We start from the raw sequence: 24,098 nt of genomic DNA, 5'->3' as shown, positions 1-24,098 counted from the left end.
GTCCAATGCCACACGTGGATTTGTAAAAGGCAACCCCAGGACTTGTCTCCTGAGTGTGCAGACTGCAGGGCCAGTGTGCAAAGGGGCCATGCAATTTGTTCAATATCTAGCCACTCATTTAGAGGCCCTGTGTCAGGAGGAGACAGCTTTTTAGTTCCGGGATCTTTCCAAGGGCAGTCCAGAAGCAAACTGAATCTACATGAAAATGTGAAAATAAAAACCTTTTTAAAAAATCACTGAGCTTACCAACCCTTGTTATTTACTTTTTAATGCGATTTTGTCAAAATAATTGCTATATGTAGTGATTGCTTCTGACATCTTAATTTTTTTCTGATTTGAGATCTTATCACATTAAAGTCTCTTTATGATCATTATTTTGGTAATTAGGATTTTCAAATTACTAAATAGTGCCTTTGACAGTAAATTCTGACAATGGAAGGCATATTTTGGGAAAATAATAGAAACATATGTGTGAATTAAAAAACAAAATGAGTCTGGGCCGGGGGTGGGGAGGAGAAAGGGGAAAAAATTCCCTCAGTTATATTAGGAAAATTCAGGCTGAATGAAAAAGTAATTAACACTAAAGAGCTAAAATAGTAATTAAGAAAAATTTCATTAAGGAGAGTCAGGTGAGACCACTTTTCTAAATATGACAAGATGCTGGATTTAAAAAAAAAAAAGTAAAATAAAATAGAAGCAGATTTCAGTGAATTGAACAGGAAAGCCATGTCTTTAACCAGATCAAATTCTTGAAATTGGCTGTCAAGACAGGATTGCTGTGATTTATACCCGTCTATCAAGTGTGCGAACAGGAGAGAGAGAGCGAAGGCAAGCTGCTGTCCCAGCCATTCGCGAAGAGTCTGTAATTTCCACAGCACCATCTGTTACCAAATCTAATTCACATTCCCCCTTAATCTGGTTTAGTTCCATAATACTAATTCTTCCCCAACCTTTATGAACACAGACCACTAAAAAAAAAAAAAAAAAAAAGGGTTTGGTTCTCAGTGAGTGAGAAATTGAATATTATAGAGTTAAAGTGTTAAGGCTCTGGTGACTTAAGAGAACCAGACTGTCTTCCATTAAAATGTATTCCTGGAAAAGGGGATTTGTTTTCAGCCAATGCAGAGATACAGAATTGTTCATATTTGGGGGTTAAAAAAAACTGATGATATAAAAGTAGGCCAGGGACATAAAAGCAAAGATTGTCATAAAACACAATTGTTGTCAAGTTTTAGTCATTTTCAAAACTGGCTATAAAATCACTTTGTCATGGTCTTCACACCGAGAAAGCCTGAAATTGGGTTTTTGTTAAGGAAATTCAGGAGAGTGATGTATACATTCAGAAAAAGGAAGAGAAGCATGGGGAGAAAATGCAAAGAAAACTTGGAGAAATGAAAAGAGGGGGTAAAATGCATGCATGGAAGTAGGGAGATGTATATGGATAAATATACACTAACCCTTTTCCATCTAAGATTTCATAAGTACATCCTTTGATGGACCCTGTCCTCTCTCTTTACCCAATATAATAACTGGCATTCATAATAATGAGGCTGCAGGGCTATAAAATTATAAAGTGCTTTCTGCATTAGAGAAAGATTAAACTAGACTCAGTAAAGATTTAGTGCTAAATGTATTTTATTACCTTCTAAGTCTGTGAAAATTTGTTATCTCTAAAGGCAACAGTACATAAAGATTCACAGGCCTACAATACAAAATGAAAAAAAAAGTTTTAGATACTGATAGAAGCTTTTGATTACAAGTTTAGCCTACATGTAAATTTTATCTCAATCAACATGACTTAAACAGAACTTTGAACAGGTTGATTGAAATTATGTGGCTTTTCCAGACACTTCCATTGATTCTTGTGCCCTGGATAAAGCCTGGGAATAGTAAGATCTGTTGTTTCTTTTTTTAAGCTCAAAGACACAGTGACTCAGAAATGACATCAAAAACTAGAGGCAATTACCCTAGAATTATAGGCAGAACCCACTGCAAGCTTCAGATTTGTCTTTTTTTTTTTTTTGTGGGGGTCATTGGGCTTGAACTCCGCCTGGGTGCTGTACTTGAGCTCTTCAGCTCACTTCTACCACCATACCTCTGGGACTGTGCATTGTCCCTCAGCTCTTCAGCTCAAGGCTAGCACTCTACCCTTGAGCTAAGCCCCACTTCCCCTTTTTTTCTAGAGGTTAACTGGAGATAAGAGTCTCTGGTCCTTTGTGCCCAGGCTGGCTTTGAACCTTGATCCTCAGATCTCAGCCTCCTGAGTAGCTAGGATTACAGCTGTGAGCCACCACGCCAGGCCAGATTTCAGTCATTTAGGCAGAATGTTATCTAAATTATAGCCAGAGTGCAAACTATTCAAATGACTTGAATGATATAGTTTCTTCTGTATTGTTTTCTAAAACTTGTCAAAATACTTGTGTTCATCAATTTAAAGTAACTCCTAACATATTTTCAAAGTGAAGAAAACCCTATGTGACTTCATTCTTCATTTGTTCCCTAAAATATGCTCAAGATAAAATGGCTTTCACAAACAAGCCACCCTTGGGTGGTTGTCATGCATTAACAGGACTGAAGTCAGATGCTTTTTTTGTTTTACTTCAAATGTATGTGCAAGTTAATAGGATTTGCCCTTAAAGCCTTAAGCTTTTCCACATTATTGTTTACTCAATTCAGACACCTTATCATTTGAGCAACATCTCCTTTTCTACCTTTTTATTTTTATTTTTTGTTGGTTAAAAACTGGAGATAAGAGTCTCTCAGATTTGTCTGCTGATTTCAAGCCTTAATTCTCAGATCTCACCTTCCTCAGCAGCTTGGATTACAGCCATGAGCAGTGAACATCCAGCACAATGTGCTCTGAAAACCTGTTCTGAAATGAAACAGGAAATGTCTTGGGAGACAGCAGAAAGAAAACAAAAATGAGCTTTGGAAAATGTGAACAAAAGAATCATTTCACTTTAATATGGGGTTCAATTACAAGGATAGACACACAAAGTAAAATGTGGTAGGTTATAAAGCACAATCTACAGAATAAGAGTAAAATCAGGTGTTGAGCCACAAGCCTATAATCTCAGCTACCCAGGAAGTGGAAGCCAGGTTTGAGGCCAGCTTGAGAAACATTATTGAGAACTATCTTCAAAGTAGAATGAAAGCGATTAAGAGGATCACTCACATGGTAAAGCACAAAATTTGCCTGAACACACTGAGGAGGCAAAATGAACCATTTCTAAGAATCTACCTACAAAGAGCATTTACATTGAAACTTCAATTTAAAATTAACTTCAGCTGGGCAAGTATGCCCTAAGCCAGTGCCTTACTCCTATCATCCTAGCTACGATGCAGGGAGATGAGATAGAAGGACCACAATTTCAAGTTAGTCTGAGCAGAAAAGATCCTAATAGTCCTGTCTCCAATTGACTACCAAAATTATGACAGTGGAGTTATGCTCATATAGTAGAGTGCTAGCCTTGAGTGAAAAGGCTAAAGGATAGTTCTCAGGCCCTGATTTCAAATTATACTGGCATGGGCATGTGCAAGCACACACACACACACACACACACCCTCACACAAAAATTCACTGCTCCCTTTCCAAATGTTTCTTACCTTGAACTACCGAGATGGCATTGTTAGCAGAAAAGGGAATTTCGAACCTTCTATTCACACAACTAATGCTTCAGGCTCTGCAGTTCATTTTGTGAACCTGATTTCTCAACAAGGTTTTTTTCTCCTCTCTGAGTGCATCCTCCCTGTCCTTGGTCTCACTATCTGGCAACTCTTCCTCATCAGTAAAAACTCAGCTAGGCCTCACTCCTCCTCAAACCAGGCTTTCTGATGCTCATTGACCTTCACCTAAGACTGTGGGTCTAATTCTGCTCAGGACCTGGGGGCTGTCCTTGAGGTCTTTTGCTTAAGGATAGCACTCTAACAGGTTTGTGCCACAGCTCCACTTCCAGTTTGGGTTCCCTGAAGGCTAACTGGGGTTAAGAGTCTCATTGACTTTCCTGCCCAGACTGATTGTGAACTGTGATCCTCAGCTCTCACTCTCCCTTGTTTCTATGATTACAGACATGAGCCACCATGTTTGGCTACAATCTCACTTTTAAAAAGGAATTTTTTTTTCAGTTTGGCAGATGGAACCCAGATCTTTGCTCGTGCCAGGTAAACACTTCACAGAAACTATATTCCTAGCTCTGCTGACTCCCTAGAAAACACAGTGGTTTTTTTTAATGTATACGCTCATGATTCTATGCCTCTATTGAGCAGATGGATTATGTATTAAATGTTTCATATTCCTACAATTTAACCCTATGCCTAGGTTGTAAAGTGAATGAACAAACTGTAGATTCACACCCCTTTTCTCCAAAAATAATAATTATGGAGAATAAATGTCAGACTGCTAAAATCCTAAACTACATATTGCTCAAAAAATTCTGTAAGATACCATACACATCTCAATAACCTGTGAGCTAAAACAAGCGTAGAACGTTAGTTTAAAATCTCCTTAGTAGTACTAAGCCTGTGAAAAGTTTTGATGTTAAAAAGAAAGGGCCTGCTCATTAAGTAGCAAGAAAACTTTAAAATGTTTAAATTAGAAGACCTGGATTTTGGGTTTACCTACACTGTCATTTATTAAAGGTAGCTCTGACATGTTAACTATAAGCCTCAATCATCCAATCAGCTCACTAGAAGCTCTATGATATTGAGAAGTAGCGAGGTGAAATGAAAACACTTTCAGAGAGACCACTTGGTTAAGAAGGATGGCGTGGGCTCAAAGGGAAAAGAAACCTTTTGGGTGGTGACAATGACCTGAGGGCAGGTATAAAGAATGAAGATGGTTTTGATGGTTATTCAGAGATCTGGGATTAGCAATAGGTCTGAAAAATCAACCAAAGCAAGACAGTAGAATACCATACTACATAGATTGTGTAAAACTTTGGCAGCAATGGAAAGCCATGATGGTAACTCAAAAGAAAAAGAGACAGGACCAGAATTCAGTTTTCATTAAAGACAGTTTGGCCTCCAACACTTTCCATCCATCCATCCATCCATCCATCCATCCATCCATCCATTCATTCAAATTCATTCCTATGATATGTTAGGCCTGAAACTTCATGAACAAAAATCCATCGCATCACAGAACCTAAAGTCCAACTAGGAAGATAAAGAAGAGCTGGATTATAGAGATGATAAAAAGATGAACCAAGGAGGAAGGGGAATAGCTTAGTAGACCAGTTGCCTACCATGCATGAAACCCTGAATTTAAAATCATGGATCACCAAAAAACATGGAAAAAAAGAACATTGTATGAACAACATCAAAAGGCTTTGGCACTTCTGCTGATCCACTTGCAACATATATAACATATAATTTCAGCCAAGTTATAATTTGACAAAGTAATATATAATATACTATATATAACACATAATTTATAACATTTATATATGTGGTAGAGTGATTTGAACTCAATAGCTTATACTTGCTAGATAGGTACTCTTCAGCTCCAAAGACGTGTAATTGTTAAAGCAGAGTATGAATATATGCTAAGATCTTGTGATGGAACTGGTTTTCTTGACTGTGTTCATGGTGAAAGGAATTTTCCACATAAATATGAAAGCTGTATGGATTATATCACAGTCACTTTCCTATATGATATTATTATAACCCTCCACTCTCCTTAGGAAACATCATATCTGATGTAAACTGCTTGAAGTTTACACAGGATTTCTCCATACTATTTCATATAAATGTATAGGAGTCTATAATCACCACCACATAGGAGTCTGTAATCATTACCTAACAAAAAGTTCTTTAAAACATTGAACATGTTTTTGAAGGCATGAGGTTATATCCTCAGCAGATTTTGCCACTTCATAAAATACTTAGTAGATATTAATGGGACAATAAACGAATAACATCAGTAATGTTCTGAACTTGGTCACACCTGAGCCTGTGTCTGATTTCTACCTGTCTATGGCATTCTTTAAATTCTAACACTTAGACTCTACAGAGAAGGCAGGGAAGATCATGAAGAAGCTGTGCAGATAGATTTGAGAATGTTCTCTCCAGACATGCCTTGGAGACGTCTGTGATTATCAAGATGATGTTCTGAAGAAATATTGACCTGCTTCCACGTACTAACTATACTTGAAAGTCTTTTTTTTCCCTCACTGTGGTTGGATACAGAAAATATAGCTCACCAATGGTTGTCAAGATAATCCTGCTTCTAAGTTTCATTTTCATGTTACAGATGAAGAAATGGGGCTGTGGTAGAGCTAGAACTCCAGCTTGAATTATTAATTTCCTTTAAATGACAAGATGTTGCACCAAAAATATTTAATAACAAGCCAACAAAATATGCCAGTTGTGGTATAACTATAGCTACATATACTTTTAATCTCCTAAACTTAGTACTTTTCTATAGTTTATTTTTCTTGAACAACTGTATATTCAATAGATGTTACGATGTTCCTATTCTGGCTATTTGAGCTCATAAGGAAACCATAACTGAAATAATATGAAATAAAGTAAAAAAAAGTCTTTGTTCTTAAATGCCTAAGGACATGAATGGCACTGAAAACTCAATGTACATTAGCAACCCAGAAAATATTATGATTAATTATATCATAGAAATAAAGATGAATCACTTGGTGCTGTGGTTCATGCCTGCAATCTTAGCTACTCAGGAAGCTGCGATCTGAGGACTGCGTTTCAAAGCCAGCCCAGGCACTAAAGACCGTGAATCTCTCATCTCTAATTAACCACTAGAAAACCTGAAGTGGAGTTGTGGCTCAAGGAGTAGGGCAATAGCCTTCAGCAGCAGCAACAGAAGAAGAAGAAGAAGAAGAAGAAGAAGAAGAAGAAGAAGAAGAAGAAGAAGAAGAAGAAGAAGAGAGGAAGAGGAAGAGGAAGAGGAAGAGGAAGAGGAAGAGGAAGAGGAAGAGGAGGAGGAAGAGGAGGAAGAGGAGGAAGAGGAGGAAGAGGAAGAAGAGGAAGAAGAGGAAGAAGAGGAAGAAGAGGAAGAAGAGGAAGAAGAGGAAGAAGAGGAAGAAGAGGAAGAAGAGGAAGAAGAAGAAGAAGAGGAAGAAGAAGAAGAAGAAGAAGAAGAAGAAGAAGAAGAAGAAGAAGAAGAAGAAGAAAAAGAAGGGGAAGGGGAAGGGGAAGGGGAAGGGGAAGGGGAAGAGGAAGAGGAAGAGGAAGAGGAAGAAGAAGAGGAAGAAGGGGAGGGGGAGGGGAGGGGAGGGGGGAGAATGAGGAGGAGGAGGAGGGTGAGGAGGAGGAGGAGGAGGAGGGGAGGAGGAGGGAGAGGAGGAGGAGGAGGAGGAGGAGGAGGAGGAGGAGGAGGAGGAGGAGGAGGAGGAGGAGGAGGCTGAATCATGATTACTAGTCACCTGATAAAATAATTATATTCCAATAAGAAAAAAATTGGATTTATTTCACATCAAGGATACTAGGTAGATATTAGGTAGATATTAGCTAGAACTTCCTGACTATGTTGTTGCTGTGATCAATTAACGGTATGTCTAATTAATGCATATAATCTTCTGTGCCTCACTTATCTAATTATTAAAATATCTTGAACCAAATCTTCATATCACTTTGAAATATAAATCTCTATTAACATGAGGTACCTTTACAAAAACATGACTCGGCTTTTAAGTTTGGGGGTACTCTTGAAACACTTAGGAAGTATAGTCTGAGACTAATTAGTATTCCATTGTTATTAGTTCATGGTATGGCCCCAAATGACTTCATTTCTGAGATGAATATGATGAACTCATGATATTGCCCAGTGTTCATTCGTCATTTCACACATCTGTGGCATCCACTCTGTGCAAAGCATGGTTCTGTCTAGGAAGGAAGACTATAAGGTACCCAAAGGAAAATGTCATACTCCTGGGAAGGTCAACAAGCTACAAAAAAAAAAAAAAGAGGTGAGGCACTGATGTCTCATGTGTGTGATCTAGATTTTTGAAACACTAAGATCTGAGGATAATGGTTCAAAACCAGCCTGAACAGCAAAGTCCGTAAGACTCTTATCTCTAATTAATCCCCCCAACACACAAAAAAAACCCCAGTGGCTCAAGTGATAGAGCACTAGCAGAAAAAGCTCAGGGATAGCACAGAAGACCTGAGTTCAAACCCCAGGACTGGCACATGCACACAAAAAGTTACACAAAGATACCTGGTATATTAAATAGATACTTGTTTATCTCAAATAGGAGAGGAAAATGAGGGAAGGGGGGAAGGAAATGGGGACAAAAATATAAGAAGGGATATCAATGTGTGAGAAGTAATGCCTTCTATCTGGCAAATATAACTGTAACCCCTCTATACATTGAAATAATTTTATTTTAAAAAGTTACACAAAGAGGTTGTGTGTGTATTTGTGTTAGAACTAATGTATAATGCAAGCTAAACCTACTGAGGATAGCAGTGTGTGTGATTTCATTTGGACAACAGCTACAAAAATCTGAGGAATTTACATGTAGAAACAACTTAGAACTATACTTGACCATCATAGTCACTAAGCACGATATCTGGAAAACCAGATATCACAGTGTGCTTGAAATCTATCTCTTACCAGTTCCAGAATAACAAATGAGTTTTCTGAATGAGGCATAGTCCTTCTGGAAAACACCACAAAATCAGTCTTTGTGTGATTCCCATGTCATGCATGGTACTGAAGACAACCATTCTCAATCTCACCGGCTCTGCAGTCACATCTCAGAGCCCTACATCCCTGAAGGGATGATCTGCCATGATACTTACTGTCCTTTTTCCAGAAGGAAAACAAAGCTATTTCTTTTTATTTTTCATAGCCAAGGAATGTCTTTTGAGAAGAAAAGGAAACACTAAACTTTCTATCACTGTTTCCCAGGAGCTAACCAATCATCAGATAGCCAAGATTTCAAATCTCCTAGAACACATCTGTCCTGGTTGACTCTACCCTCAGAGTAACATCTATTCTTTTACTGGAAAACCAATAGAGAAATAAATAGCAGCTAATGGTCAATGGATAAGCAGTAACTTTCCAGGTTGATAGTGAGGAAAAAATATCTTAAGGGGAGATCTAAGAAAATGGGGAATGAGATCACGTATCTGGTTCAACAATTCCCAAATCTTGTACAGAGACAGGGTGGAATGCTCTCATCTCCCATAGCTAAGGACTGGTGACTCAGGGAAGCATGGATAAGGAGAAATGAGCCTCTTAAGACATGGCCACTAATTTTCTAGCCTGTACCTATTTTTTTCCATCTCCAAAATTTAGTGGACAGATGCATGGGTTCATCTTTCTGTACTCAGAACCTCAGAAACTGAGGGCTACAGGTAGAGGTCACAGGTAACAACCAGTAAGGTCATCTGCTTATTTACCTGCCTTTGCTGTATCAAATAGGCTGTCAGGCTTAAACTAGACAGTCTACTAAAATATGTGTCACAAATAAAAACAAGTAATGACAGTCAAATGATGCTGTGTGATTGGTTGAGTGTACTGGGTAACAGGGGGTTGTTGCCCTAGTAGTTTTATTAAATATGAAAGCAAAAGATTTATGTGATGGGTGATAAGGGCAAGAATGTTGTAAAAGTGAGAAAATATGGCAACAGTACGCTGTACATCACCAATGGGATAATTATTTATCTAAAAAGTTGGCATTCTTAGACTTCCACCGTGCAGTGTATGCATTCATATATTCAAAGGAGACCTCGTAATAACCTGCCGGCTGCTAGTGATGGATATGTTTTTAATCCAAATGACCACAATCTTCAGTCTGCCTGTCATGGAGGGCCAGGGGGGAAAAATGGAATTTTCCTTTCATAACTCTTGATATTGAAAGAGGAAAATCCTAGAAGAATGATAAGTGGCTCATTTCAATGGACAAATGGACATGAGGCAGTGACAATGAGTATGAATAAAAGTCATTGTTCCTTAACTCATGCTATTTTCACTTGTTACACTGGAAGTCAAAATAGGAGTCGATTTCTGCCCCTTTCCTCCCTAGAAAGCACAAGAACAAACTGCCACACAAGCTGGAAAAAAAATCTTTACCATATATGCTAATTCAGATATCACCTCTTGTTAAAAAACTGGGGGCGGTAAAGTCTGGCACAATGTTTTTTATCAACTAAAACTTATGGGACAAAATCTGCAAAAGTAATGCTGTCCTGCTTTATTGATGAGAAAGCTTTGTGGATGGATTTCCTCCTTTGAAGATTAAAGGAATATTCTTCTTTCCTCATTTATACTCTATCAGAAAAGGCATCTGACCTGTATTTTTTTAATTTACATAAATCCACTCAGTCAATCAGCCTGGACTGAAATTTAACAGATATATCAGTCATTGTTGGTCTAGGGAGAGAGAACCAGGCACCAATATCTAATATTATCTAGTTCTTCTATTATACACCCTCCTAATTTCCAGTATGGTACCCTACCCCCTGTCACACACACACACACACACACACACACACACACACACACACACACACACACCCATATATATATATATATATGTATATATATGTTTGTGTATATACACACACACACTATCTCAGCTGCTTCCAATTAAATTGGAAACTTTGCAAAATGTTTGTTTTAAAGGGAGAAATATGAAAAAAATCAAACTGAAAGATGACTGACTATTTTAGTTTTTTAAGCTCTTCATTTTCCCATCTGTGATATGGCAATTTTATTGTATATTCAGCAAATTTACAATAACAAGATGTTCCCCTGACGAATTACTTTCTAAGCATTTTATCAGATAAATAAAAGGTAACCCCATGAGGATAAAATCAGCCCAATCATTAGATATAATGCTTTCTAAAGAAAACTCATTTGAAACCCAACATTGCTTAAGAACACTGTGTGTGTGTGTGTGTGTGTGTGTGTGTGTGTGTGTGTGTCTTTCTGACTCTCCTGACTCTCCTTTTCTCCTCCCTTTCTTCCTCTCCCTCCTCTCTTTCTTTGCCCCCCTTCTCTGTCATTACACACTCATATACTAATTTGTTCATACCCTTACAAATGGGATCTCTGCTCTTACACTACCAACCCTTAAGATGTGTAAGGGACACCTAGAGGTAGATCTGCCAGCACTAATCAGTATAAAAGCCAAGCCATTCCTTTGCTTTACAAAAGAGAGGTAAAAAGACAGAAGCAGAGGGGATCTGCCAGAACCTACAATTTTCTCCTTAGTACACACATAACATCTGCATCAATAACAACAATAACAACAACAGGCAGGAATCTATTATACTTTTATAGTCCTGTTCTTCCCTAACATTCCAGGCCAGGAAGAAACCAGCAAGTGGCTTGGTTTCTGTCTTTGCTTTCTTTTTTGCTAATTCCAGAAAGTGAAGCCAGCAATTATAAGTAGTAGGGGACTGATAAGGACTCACACATGCAAGAGAGAAATAGGTTCGATTCAAGCTTCCCTGACTAATCCTTATTATGACTCATTTCAACTTCAGAATTTGTCGGTTGAGGTAAGAAGCTAATTTGGCTTTGAGAAGTGAAATCTTAGTTTTGTACTTTCTCTCTAGTGCTACTAACAACCCCATTATTAACAGCAAAATATGGTGGGTGGAAGGGGGTGGCTGTGAAAAATATATCGAGTGCCTGCTCTCTTGCCAAGCACTTTTTGCTTAACATACGTTAAGCTGCAGCATAAATTTCTCTGGCTTTCAGACCCACATAATCTGTACCAGACTATCTTGGTTCCCAACGTAAAGTGCATTATTTTAAAAAAGAAAACAAAACCAAAAACCAATATGATACTCAGTAGGGAAACCTGAGATTAACCATCCAATCTTCTTCATGGTGTTAGTAGCAAAATATTGCTAGTGGCTTTTCCTTAACAACTTCATTCCTTTGTGCACAAATGCTGTTCCTTCTATTCCCACTCATCAGTGGATCCATCTCCCTCCCCATTTAACTATGGGCCTTATCCCTGTCACATATAGCTAGGTATTATCTAGCTTGAAAGAAATGAAAGGAATCTAGCATCGCATCATGCCTAGAACTCAGTGTGCTAGCCCAGAACAAAAGATGACCGGGCCACACTGCTTTCCATGCTTAAATAAATACCATTCTATTTATGAGCCTTTCCTTGGGAACACCCCAAATGGTCACCTTACCTCCCCACTTAGGCAGCCATAAAAATATCTGTGATTTACTGTGCTATCTCTGTTTTTTTTTATGAATGGGGTAATGAAGTTCTTTATGGGAGGCTATTAAAAGTAACATACACACTACTACTTGCTACTTACCCCATATCATTAATAATACCATAGTTGCATTAGACAGCAGTATTTAAAGCAGCCAGCCTCCCATAAATAGATGTGATTTCACTTAACTGTCAACAGCAAAGTGCAAGAAGAACCACTAAAAAGAGATTTTCTTTAGAGATATATACTGTACTGTGCAAAGATTTTTCTTTGTGTTCTACTTTTACTTTTGTATTGTAATGTATAGAGGGGTTACAGTTATATTCGCCACGTAGTAGGTGCATTACTTCTCACACATTGATAGCCCTTCTCATGTTTTTGTCCCCATTTTCCTCCCTCTACCCTCCTAATCATCTTTCCCTCTCCTTCTCTTTCCTATTTCAAATAAATAAATAAACATATATACAATATGCCAGGTAACAAAATCAGATACCGTAACAATATGAGATTAACCAAAGGACAGCCAAAGTGAACATAGTACATTAAGAATAACAATTACACAATATAAAGCTCTTGCTTCTATATCCTGGAGATCCTTTCATTTAGCCTCATCTACCAGTAGCCCGGCATTGATGGTTCAGCCTGTAATCCTAGCTACTCAAGAGGCTGAGATTTGAGGATCATGCTTCACAGCCAGCCCAGACAGAAAAATCTCTGTGAGACTCTGATCTCCAATTAACTATTCAAAAAAACTGGAAGTGGCACTGTGGCTCCTATAGTAGAGGGCTAGCTACAGGCACAAAGAGGCTCAGGGACCATACCCAGGCTCTGTGTTCAGCCGACAAAAAAAAATCATTAGACACACTGGTTTATTACATACTTATAAAGTCATCATAACTCTAATAGATATCTTTCTGGATGTGTCCTTGATAAAATCATGACATTTTCTGTCAAACTTCTGAATAAATGTGTGTATAGTGAGGCTGGGTACCAGTGGTTCGTGTCTATAATGCCAATTATTTCAGGAGACTGAGATGTGAGGATCACAGTTCAAAGCTAACCTAAACAAGAATGACCATGCGATTCTTACCTCCAATCAACCAACAAAAACTCAGAAGTGAAGCTCTGGCTCAAATGGCAGAGCACCAGCCTTGAGTGAAAAAGTGAAGGAACAGAACCCAGTCCCTGACTTTCAAGTGATTGTATCAGCATTAAAAAAAATGATCAGAATAAAATATTAAAAAAAACAGCTGGATGTGTAGGTCTTAAAATAAATCATCAGTGAAAAAAATCATCAGTAAATTAATATCCAGATTAAATGTATCTAGCCCTACAAGACTAGAAAGAAAGAAAAAATCTATAAAATGCTAAAAAAAAAGCAAAGGTTTACATAATAAGCATGATGTGCTGATATATGTTGCTTTCCAAAGCTCTCTCCATCATGCTGTAGAAATAAACCGACTCAAGGCTCCCCCTGCTGAGATGAACATGTTTGGTAATACCTCAGGATAACATGTGCTCTTCCTGCCAATGTGGACACGAGTCCATGCTCTGTCAATATCATCATGTGAATTACCCCAGCTCTGTCCAGAGGAAACCAGAGAAACTGAATGCCCTCATCTCACAATGCAAAAGGAGGTGAAAGAGATTCAAAATTGTCTAAAATATTTGAGAGCTCTGGATAGCTAAGGGGCCTTCATATACCACTCAATGTTCCCTGAAGTTAGTCATTTCCACAGTGAGACTAATCCAGTGCTGAGAGCAAATCTCTCTTCTGAACAAAGGTAACTTACTCTTGCTACAGTCAAGGCTCTGCAACTTTGTCCTTTGCCTAGCTATAGGGACAAACAATATCCCAGTAACTATATGGAGTAAGTGTGCAAGATAATTTAAGAAAAAATTTTAAAGGCTCTGTTAATAATCACAAACACATAGAAGTTAGGGGTCATTTTCAAACAGAACTGGGGGTAGGGAGGGCTATACTAAATATGTGACTGGGAAAAAGAGAGATGAGGTATCAGGCAAAGAGATAGAGGCCCAAAACTGACTAGGTGATGATAAACTCCATGTTGCCAAAAACCAGCTGAAATGTTTTGAAGGCCTTAAATTTTCAGAGTTTTTCTGGCTCAAGGCAGATATCTCATTGTATTTGGTGCTGGAGAAAAGTTTTGAATGGAGAGTAAAGGAATCACCCCAAATATATATCAGAAAGACTGAACATAAATCAATAACCTTAAAGTACATAAAAAATGAGAGTTACTTACTAGTTAACTTTTAGATTCAGCAATGTGATTGCCCTTCTTCTTGAACACACAGAATCAGGAGATATTAACAAGCTCATTTTCTTTGCTATGGCTTTACTATAGGTAGATAAGTTAAAAATATAAACTAGCTTAAGATTGGAGGCATGGTTTAACTGGTAAAGCAACTGAAATGTTAGGTACTGAGTTTGAGTCCTGGTTTCATACCAAAACTAACTACATAATAAACTAATTACATATAACACAATAGTATATATGTATCTATATTCCATTCCATCTATGTATCTATTTCAACTTTAAAGTAAAAATGAAAGGAATGGATTTTAAAAAACACCCATATATTAGTTTAGTTATAAAGCCTTTAGTCTTACCTGAAAATGACAGCTTCCTATAACCAACTACTACTTAAATTTGCATCTATGGTTCTAAACCTTCACTTACAATTTACAAACACTGTTATGTACACTATTTCTTTTTCTCCTGGGCTTTCTCATAGTTACAGACTCATGAAACAATTTTTCTTTACCTTTCTTTTTTTGTGGGGCATGGGGCTTGAACTCCGGTCCTGGGCACTTCAGCTTCAGGCTACGGCCCTACTCTTGGGCCTGGGTGTTGTTCCTGAGCTCTACCCCCCTCAAGGCTACCATCCTACCTCTTGAGCCAGAGCCCAGCATCCCATTTTCTAGTGATTAATTGGAGATAAGAGTCTCATGTTCTTTAGTGTCCAAGCTAGATTTGAACCATGACCCTCAGATCTCAACCTCCTAAGTAGCTAGGATTACAGGCATGAGCCACCATACCAGCTTATAACAATCTTGGTAGATACAAAACATTGACAGGGAGGGGCCTGGGAGTTTGGCCTAGTAGTGGAGTGCTTGCCTAGCATGCACAGAATCCTGGCTTCAATTCCTCAGTACCACATACATAAAAAAAAAGCTGGAAGTGGTGCTGTGGCTCAAGTTGTAGAATACCAGCCTTGAGAAAAAGTCCAAGGACAGTGCTCAGGCCCTGAGTTCAAGCCCCATGACTGGCAAAAAAAAAAAAAAAAAAAAAAAAAAGAATAAAAACACTGACAGGGAGACTTTGAAAACAATTTAAACACTTTAAAACAATTTAAACACTTTTTGTTTTTCATAATCCATTTTAATATAAAAAAGTATTTAACTTCAGCTTTTAATTTAAGCACTTCTTTTTGGCATGCAGTGTACAATTCCTAGGATACAGGCCTGGCCGTGTGATTTATCCAGACCCCTAAAACCAGGCTGATAATACACAAACTTGTATATTTGAAGAAATTCCTTTCACATTTAGTAAATGTCAACGTGTGTGCCTGAATCCCTCTATATGCTTATAGACAGTGGTAGCTACTTCAACTAGTTTTGATGGGACATGCATACAAATAAACTATTGGTTTCTACATTTTGATGTTTAAGAGGAAAGAAACATAAATCTATAGAAACTATATCTCACTAAAAGGTCAGGTATGACATTGCCCCTGCCTTCAGAAACCATCATGTCCACTGCATACACAGTTATTTAATGTCTGATGAATCAATGACTTTTTATGAGATTTGTTGCTGTTCAAAGTTTCAAAGACTCCCTACCAAAAAGTGCCTATCAGTACAAAGTCAGTCAGAATATTTTCTCAATCTGGGCAGAATTGCTTGACTTGTCATCTCTGTGCAGCCATCTATGCATCTTAATCTACAACACAAACGAACATTTTGGTGCATTATATCCTATAGCATCCAAGACAAAAGAATCGTCATTCTTCACTTCTTTCCCCTGTTACTTCCTCTGTTCCCTCTCTTTATTTATACCAGCTACCTAAATAATTCACACTGCCTGCTCTGTAGCCCGAATGTTCCTCAGAAGAGGCCTACCATGAGTGATTGCAGTTACCAGATGGACGCGTGGAAGCAGCAGGTAGGGCAGATGGCATGGCGCCCTGTCTGATGCTGACTGCCTGGGCATGCTCTGCCTTTTCCTTCCAGGTACATTATCATCATCCGAACATGGAATGGTGTGTGGTTTGGGGGTGGGGTGGAAGTGGGGCATTGACAAATTCTTTACAATACAGGACCAGAGGAATCCTGAATTACCAGCTGCCCACTTCCTCCCAGCTCCCAGTGACCCAGCAACCTTCCATGGTTTATGCGATCACTTTGTTAGTGCATTTCCCTAGACTATGGAGAAGGTTTCTGAATATATCCTGGCAGTCTGAGTAAAGAAGTATATATGGGGTTTGATCGTTTCCTTTCAGTTTCAAAAGGTGGGGGAACAGAGGACTCATGACAATAAAGGGAGAAAGACCATGGAGAAGAGAAGTATTCTCACAAATATTTGCAAAAAGTCCCATGAAGAGAAAAGATCAGTTGGATGATTCAGTTCATGATTCAGATCCTACAAAAAAAAAGCAAAATACCTTTCTCATATATAGAGTGTTGGATTTTTAAAAAAAAAAAAGCAAAGAAAATAATTCCATAGCTGATTGTGATATTGTGAAAAATATTAGCTAGGCTCAAGTTGAGATCATTCTTTGTCACATTTTTTTCCTGCCATTTCCAAAACTGTATCCCCTCTGAAGTATGTGATCCTGTAGTATTGGAACAAAAAATGATTTAAATATATATATATATATATATATATATATATATATATATATAATTTCCAACTGGAAACTTGCAACATAATGATGCCAAGATATCAGGAGATAGGCAGTCAGCAGCATGCAGTATAATCTCACTTGACAAAAAACCCTCTCAAGATAGTTCTGGCATATTTTGATTGGCAATGGTACCATGATACTATGATTTTAATCCTTCTATACACTTAACTGATGCCAATATAAATCTTATTGCTTAAGTTTGCTAATCATCTAATTATAAACATCTAAAAATGGGAGAATCGTTTTAATTATCTGAAGCCAAGCAATTTGTATTTTCCAAGAAATCTTATATGTAAAACACCTAAGTCAGAAAGAGATGCTCAGAGACGAGAGAGAAAAGGTTTGAATCCCACCTTCAAGTTCTCAGGCAAATGAAAATCCGAGGCTTGGGGGAAGTCTATTGGGTAGTTTTGCAGGAATGCAAAGACAAAGACAATAGCTGAGAGGGTTGGTCAAGATTAAGGAGAAGGATACCTAATAAAAGCTATTTTCTATAGTCATTTACTTTAATTGAATGTTTATTCATTCAAACCTTGTCCTCAATGTCAAAGAAATTCAACCTCCAGTTCAAATACATCCTCTTTGCATTCCCTACAACCTGGGAATTATTCTTTTACTATCTTCCAGTGAATTTGTATATTATATATACAAGATGTAATCTCTTATATTCTATTACATAGATATGTGATTTGATATTGCATATAATATATATAACATGCATTTGGATTTTTTTTTTGATTTGGGGTTTGAACTCTAGGTCTGGCTGCTGTCCCTGAGCTCTTCAGCAAAAGGTTAGTGCTCTACGACTTGAGCCACAGTGCCACTTCCAATTTTCTGGTAGTTAATTGTAGATAAGAACTTCATGGACTTTCCTGCTCTGGTTGGCTTTGAACCGCAATCCTTAGATCTCAGCTTCCTGAGTAGCTAGGATTATAGACATGAGCCACCAGCACCCGGACTTTGTAATTTAGATTGTAAGGACAACTATAGTGGTAAAATTTTCAAGGCTTCTCAGCTGGAGAAGGAGAAAGGACCTGGATTTAATGGTACCAGAGATACGGCTCAGTGGCAAATGTATCTAGCTCATCTGAAGCCCTATGTTTGATTCTTTGCCACAGAATATCCCAGTTAAACCTCTGAGAATAAGGATCTAAACGTCCTCTTCCTCATATGTTGATGATGCCAAATTCCCATCAGCTTAAAAAACAAACATAAAGGGGTATGGAGGGGAACTTGAATTTGCTTAAATGTAACACAAACCAAATATTTAAATTTATTTTTGAAGATTGATCCTTATTTAAGTATAAAAAGTCTTATTTTAAAATGTCTGATAGGCACTCATGTTCATTATATGCTGTGATGCTTTATTTCAGGATCTTTGTTGGTGACACTGTACCTGTACCCACAAACATTTTTGAAACAATGATTAAGAAACTGCCATTTAAAGGCACTGAATTGACTACTTTAATGATTTTAAAAATTGTAAATGAATGCATGTAATCTTTTCTGTTGCAGGATATGAAGTTACTTTAAGCAATCAATTTGACAGTTATATACACTTCAGAAATCAATTTTAAACTAATATCTGCTAAATCTGATTTCACTATCATTAAGCTATGGGCCCACAATTTAATTAATGTTCATAATAGATGTATTTAAAAATACTAACCAGAATAGACTGGGCATTCCCAGGGAAGAGCAGCATTAAAATGCAAGTGACAGGCACTGTGAAGTTAAAATAAGATTTTTGAATTTATAAAAATGTGGGTATTCTTGGCAAATTATATTTGTATCAAAACTGCTACAATTAAACTGACAGAGACACAATTGCTTCTAAAATAAAATTGCAGCAAAATCCTAGAAACAAGCAACTATTAAAAAAATAAAAGAATATAAGTAACATAAAATAATAAGGCTGAAATAATAAGTAAGTCATTACAGTTTAAGCCTTGGCTATATAAAAGATAACAAAGGTCATTTCAGCATCCAGCATCAGGATGTTAAAAGCAAATTAAAAATTTTGAGCCAGGTGCAGTGGCTCATGCCTGTAATCCTAACTACTCAGGAAGCTGAGATCTGCGGATCTCAGTTCAAAGCCAGCCCAGGCACTGAGACTCTTATCTCCAATTAACCACTAGAAAACTGGAAGCTGCACCATGGCTCAAGGGGTAGGGGAGTAGCCTTGAGCTGAAGAGCTCAGGGACAGCTCCCAGGCCCAGAGTCCAAGCCCTATAATCACCCCCCCCCGGCAAAAAAAAGAAATGCTTGTTGACACTTTTAAATATATTTTAAGAAGTGTGTATCTTATTCTTGAACAGTATAAGCAATCTTTATAAATGTTTATATTTGAACATATGTTTGAAGCAGTAAAAATCAGTGCTGTGACATTAACATTAACCATAAGCGCGTGTGCGCGCACACACACACACACACACACACACACACGAGAGAGAGAGAGAGAGAGAGAGAGAGAGAGAGAGAGAGAGAGAGAGAGAGAAAGAGAGAGAGAAAGAGAGAGAGAGAGAGAGAGAGAGAGAGAGAGAGAGAGAGAGAGAGGAACAACATTTGCATTGTTAAAATGAGTTTACACATGTGCGTGCGCGCGCGTGTGTGTGTGTGTGTGTGTGTATGTGTGTGTGTGTGTGTGCACAACCTGCAATTTCTCCAACTGGTTCACTTATTAGCTTCTTATTACAGATCTCTTAGTGAATGTAATCAAGCTTCAAAATTTCAAAATCCATGCTAGTCTAACACTAATAAAGAACATAGATTCCCAGATTCAATCTAATACATAGTACATATACATACCAGACTTATCATCAAAGGAAATGCATATTTCAAACCACCTTTCTCTTTCATAAGCAAGATATGAAAAAGTTTCTTAAATGTCATAAATTCAATACAATGTCCGTTTGCCAAACTCATATGGGCTTTTACAGTAACTATAATTTTCAAAAGCTTTCTATTTCATATGTAGACAATAATATTTTAATTGAAAAGGAAATAAAATCTCTAATAAGATATTTATTTGTGGCTTACCTACTTTGGTGAAAATAAAAACTGTCTACCTAAGACAGACACACAGACAGACAGACACACACACACACACACACACACACACACAGAACCAATCAATGACATATTTGCAGATGGAAAATACAACATATAACTACCAACTTTTAATCTCTAGAGAAGAATTATATGTTCTCAATACTAATCTGTAATCCTGGTTCAAGATTTACAGGTCAATTTCTGTTTCATCCCCTCCCCTTGAAAGTTCTGGAATGGTTTTCTTCAGAAATTATATTTTCTCAAGGGTGAAGAAAAAGAGACATACAAATATGATCCCTTGCCTGCCTTCTCTGCCCCAAAACAAAACTTTCTCCATTGCCCATTGAGCACTATTTAGTAAACAGGGAGTGAACAGGCCCAGAGTGGCTTCAATCGTCTGTTCCTACAGTTCTTGTAAAAGCAAAGCAGGAGTTCTGTTTTTAGTACACACTTTGGTTCAGTGTTAATCCTGTTTTATGTTGTTCACACCTGCTTCTGGCTAGCAGCCTGCTGATGTTCATGCTGCTCAGACACATCCTTCTAACTGGGAAACTGGACACAAGCTAGGGACCAGAGTTGGAAACAGCCTGGAGTCCCAGAACCCCAGGAGAAGGACGCTTCACAAAATCTTGCCTGTGTATGTGCAAGTAAAACTCCAATGCCCCAACTTTGCCATCCACAAAAAAAAAAATGCAACCCATTTCGATCTCCCCTCCCTGCCTCCACACACAGAAAGACTGAATTCCACTGGGCTAGTTAGGTTACTGAGCAATTTATGCTTTGGGAGTAATTAATAATAATAAATAGCGTGAATACAGAGAAAGAGAGTCATTCTAAACAGGTGTAACTCTTGAGCTACTGCTTTGTGTTCCTGCCCAATAGACATGTAACTTAAAAGCAGTCATTTAAAATACTTCATGAATAGCCTCTCTATTCTGAGAATTTCATTTCCTCAGAAGAGCAGAGAATATAGAATCTTCCATCAGTGACCACCGTGACATGTATGTAAAGACTGCCTTGCCCTCAACTCACCCCCGGCACTGCAGGTACCTAATAGCAAACATCCTAGGAATAATTTCTTTCTTTCTTTCTTTCTTTTGTGTTTGATCTTAGTACCGACTATAAATCAAATTCAGTGCCACCGACGGCAGGAGAGGGAGGGAAATGCACTCCTATGAGAAAACCCCAAGACTGACTGACGTGTGAGACATTCATTCAATTATGTTCCAATAAAAGATGCCCACCCTCTGCTTCTCAGACACAAGAAAGATCTAAGCTGTCGGGTGTTTACCCAGAGCAAAAAAAAAAAAAAAACTTACCCAGTCCTGACGCGACCCCATGTCAAGATGCACTTGGTGTTCACATTTCCACCCGTGGCACCAGCACCCCTCCCTCCTCTCTGTACACACAGCCGATTTCTTTCCTAGCTGGGAGCCAGCATCTGCCATCTGTGGGTGGGCAAAGAAAGTTCTATTTGCCCGCGTAGGCCAGCACTAACAGCAGCCACACATCTGGGAGGTGGGGAGTCCAATAGTGGCTCTGGGATCGCTGTATGACATTTTTCCCAAGCCTCCTTCCTGGCTTCAGTGGCTAATAAAGCACCCTACTCTCTACTGTCAAATCTGGGAGCCTCACATCTGCCTACTCCAGAGCGGTCCTCCCAGTTAAGGGAGCACAGATTTAGTACTTCTCAAAGTGGGGAGGGGTGTTAAGCAAAACCCTTACTTGCATACTAAAGTGTTCCTACTGAATGAACTTGAGGCTCACTGCTGGATCATAAGAGGTGGAGGTCTGAGTATCTCAGTTTCAAGCCAGGTAGGGAAGAAAAGTCTAGAAGACTTTCATTTCTAATTAACCAGCAAATAACTGGACATGTAGGGATCACGTATGGGGTACAACTACAGCCTTCAGGAAATAAAAGGAAAGGACAAGGGAGTATGTAAGACCCTCAGTTCATGTCTCAGTACTAGAGAGAGAGGAAGCAAGGAAGGGAGGGAAGACATGAGGAAAGGAAAGAGAGAAAGAAAGGAAAGAGGGAGGGAGGAAGATCAGGAGAGAGAAAATGAAAGACAGAGAGAAAAAAAGAAGGAAAGAGAGAGAAAGAAAGAAAGAGAGAGGGGGAGGGAGAAAGAGGGAAGGAAATGGATAGGAAGGGAAAAAGAAAGAAAGGGAATAGAAAGAAAGGGGGAAAAGAAAGGGAGGGAAGGAAGGAAGGAGGGAGGGAAGGAAGGAAGGAAGGAAGAGAAAGAAAAGGAAGGAAAGCCAGGTGCCAGTGGCTCATGCCTGTAATCCTAGCTACTCGGCAGGCTGAGATCTGAGGACTGTGGTTTAAAGCCAGACCAGGCAGGAAAATCCATGAGATTCATATCCAATTAACCACCAGAAAACTGGAAGTAGAGCTGTGATAGAGCGCTAACTTTGAACTGAAGAGCTCAGGGACAGCACCCAGGCCCAGAATTCAAGCCTCACAACTGACTAATTAAAAAGGAAGAAAGAAAAAGAAGAAAGCAAGAAAATGAAAGAAAGCCAGACAGGAAGGAAGGAAAGAAGGGAGGAAGGGAGGAAAGAAGGAAGGGAGGAAGGAATCAAGGGAGGAAGGAGGAAGAAGGGAGGGAGGAAGGGGGGAAAGGAGGGAGGAAGGCAGGCCCACAGGCAGGCAGGCCCTAACTAGCATATTAAGGTACTCTTAATGAATAAACATAAGGATGGCATATTTGAGTTTGCAACTTTCTCCAGAGCACTGGTTCCTTTGGGATTGGTGTCAGTACACCCAGCTGCTACGCTGTGTCTAGTCTCTAAATGTGGCAAAGTCTTCCTCAACACATATAATGTTTACACATATCCCCACAAGCACCTTTGCTCCGGAAGGACAGAACAGATCATTATATTCTTTTTTCATTGTGTACACAACGCCATACTTTGGCAACTTTCTAATGGGGAGTAACTTCATGTAAGTACTACAAATGGTTGGAGATGCAGCCCATCAGAAAACAAAAATTAGTTGTCATTTTCAACCTGATGATAGAATATAAACAGTCATACAAATAAATTTAATTGTCAAGCCATATCATACCAAATTGTTGATACTTGACTATTTTTTGCCCACTCAAAAGAGTAGCTTCATATGGTCTGACTTAATATAATCAGAATACCTTTACATGACTTTCATTCAACAAAAACAATGACAAAAGAGCTTGATATCTTTACAGATGATTTCTTGATTCCTAATTTTACTCTCATATTGTTTTACCATCCATCACCTCCAGGTTTTCAGGATTTAAAAAAAATTGATATCAGCCTGAAATAAGTTATCAAAGCCTATTTTCAGATTTGTATCTGTGCTGAGGGCTAGGGAGTTAGTTCAGTGGTAGAATACTTACCCAGCATGTAAGAAACCCTGGGTTTGATCCACAACCACACAATGAAGACAAGAAAACAACAACAGAAAACTTCCACCTAATAAAGCCTTCAATCCTGGGGCCTTGACTAAAGACTGGAATATGAGTTCCTTTTCTTTTTTTTTTTCTAATGACTTTGTAAGTTTTCTCAGGACAGAAAGACTTCGGTGTATCAGCAGTCATCACCTCTCTTTGTGTGTCGTATTAATGACAGGACAAGCACACTCAGATGAGAAGGAAAAGCAGAAAAGGCTATGCTTGATCAAGAATACCTGCTTGCTGCCTTGGAGCGCTGCTCCTAAGCAAGCCTACTTCTGAAGAAAGTTAAGACCACCCTATTTTGATTAGAGTGCTTTTCCCCAGGCAGGAATTTTTATTTCATTTTTGAATCCTAAACCATTCCATTTCCAGTGATGCATTTTTATGTTTACAATTGACATCTTCATAAAAGAGCGAAACCTTTGAGCGACAGCTCAAAAGCATGAAGCTTGCCTGCGGTAAGTACTTAAATTATTTTATACCTAAACGGAGCCTGGTTGTTTTTAGTTAAAATTTAAT

At 38.4% G+C, this 24,098-nt stretch overlaps 1 protein-coding gene across 7 annotated transcripts in view; it reads right to left on the bottom strand.

Moving 5' to 3' along the window:
• Positions 1–24,098, bottom strand: part of LOC150038951 (estrogen-related receptor gamma) — a 540,901-nt gene that overhangs the window by 173,157 nt on the left and 343,646 nt on the right. The window contains exon 2 of one of the 7 annotated variants that reach the window (XM_090328189.1): positions 21,462–21,590. The exons of the other annotated variants lie outside the window; for them this stretch is intronic. The gene's annotated coding sequence lies outside the window, so the exon portion shown is untranslated. The remainder of the gene's footprint in view (positions 1–21,461; positions 21,591–24,098) is intronic. 7 annotated transcript variants of the gene reach the window in all.

Source organism: Megascapheus bottae, unplaced genomic scaffold (assembly GCF_031878675.1).
Source record: "Megascapheus bottae isolate mThoBot1 unplaced genomic scaffold, mThoBot2.hap1 H_2, whole genome shotgun sequence".
NCBI classification, from domain to species: domain Eukaryota; kingdom Metazoa; phylum Chordata; class Mammalia; order Rodentia; family Geomyidae; genus Megascapheus; species Megascapheus bottae.
This window is presented reverse-complemented; position numbering and strand designations above follow the sequence as displayed.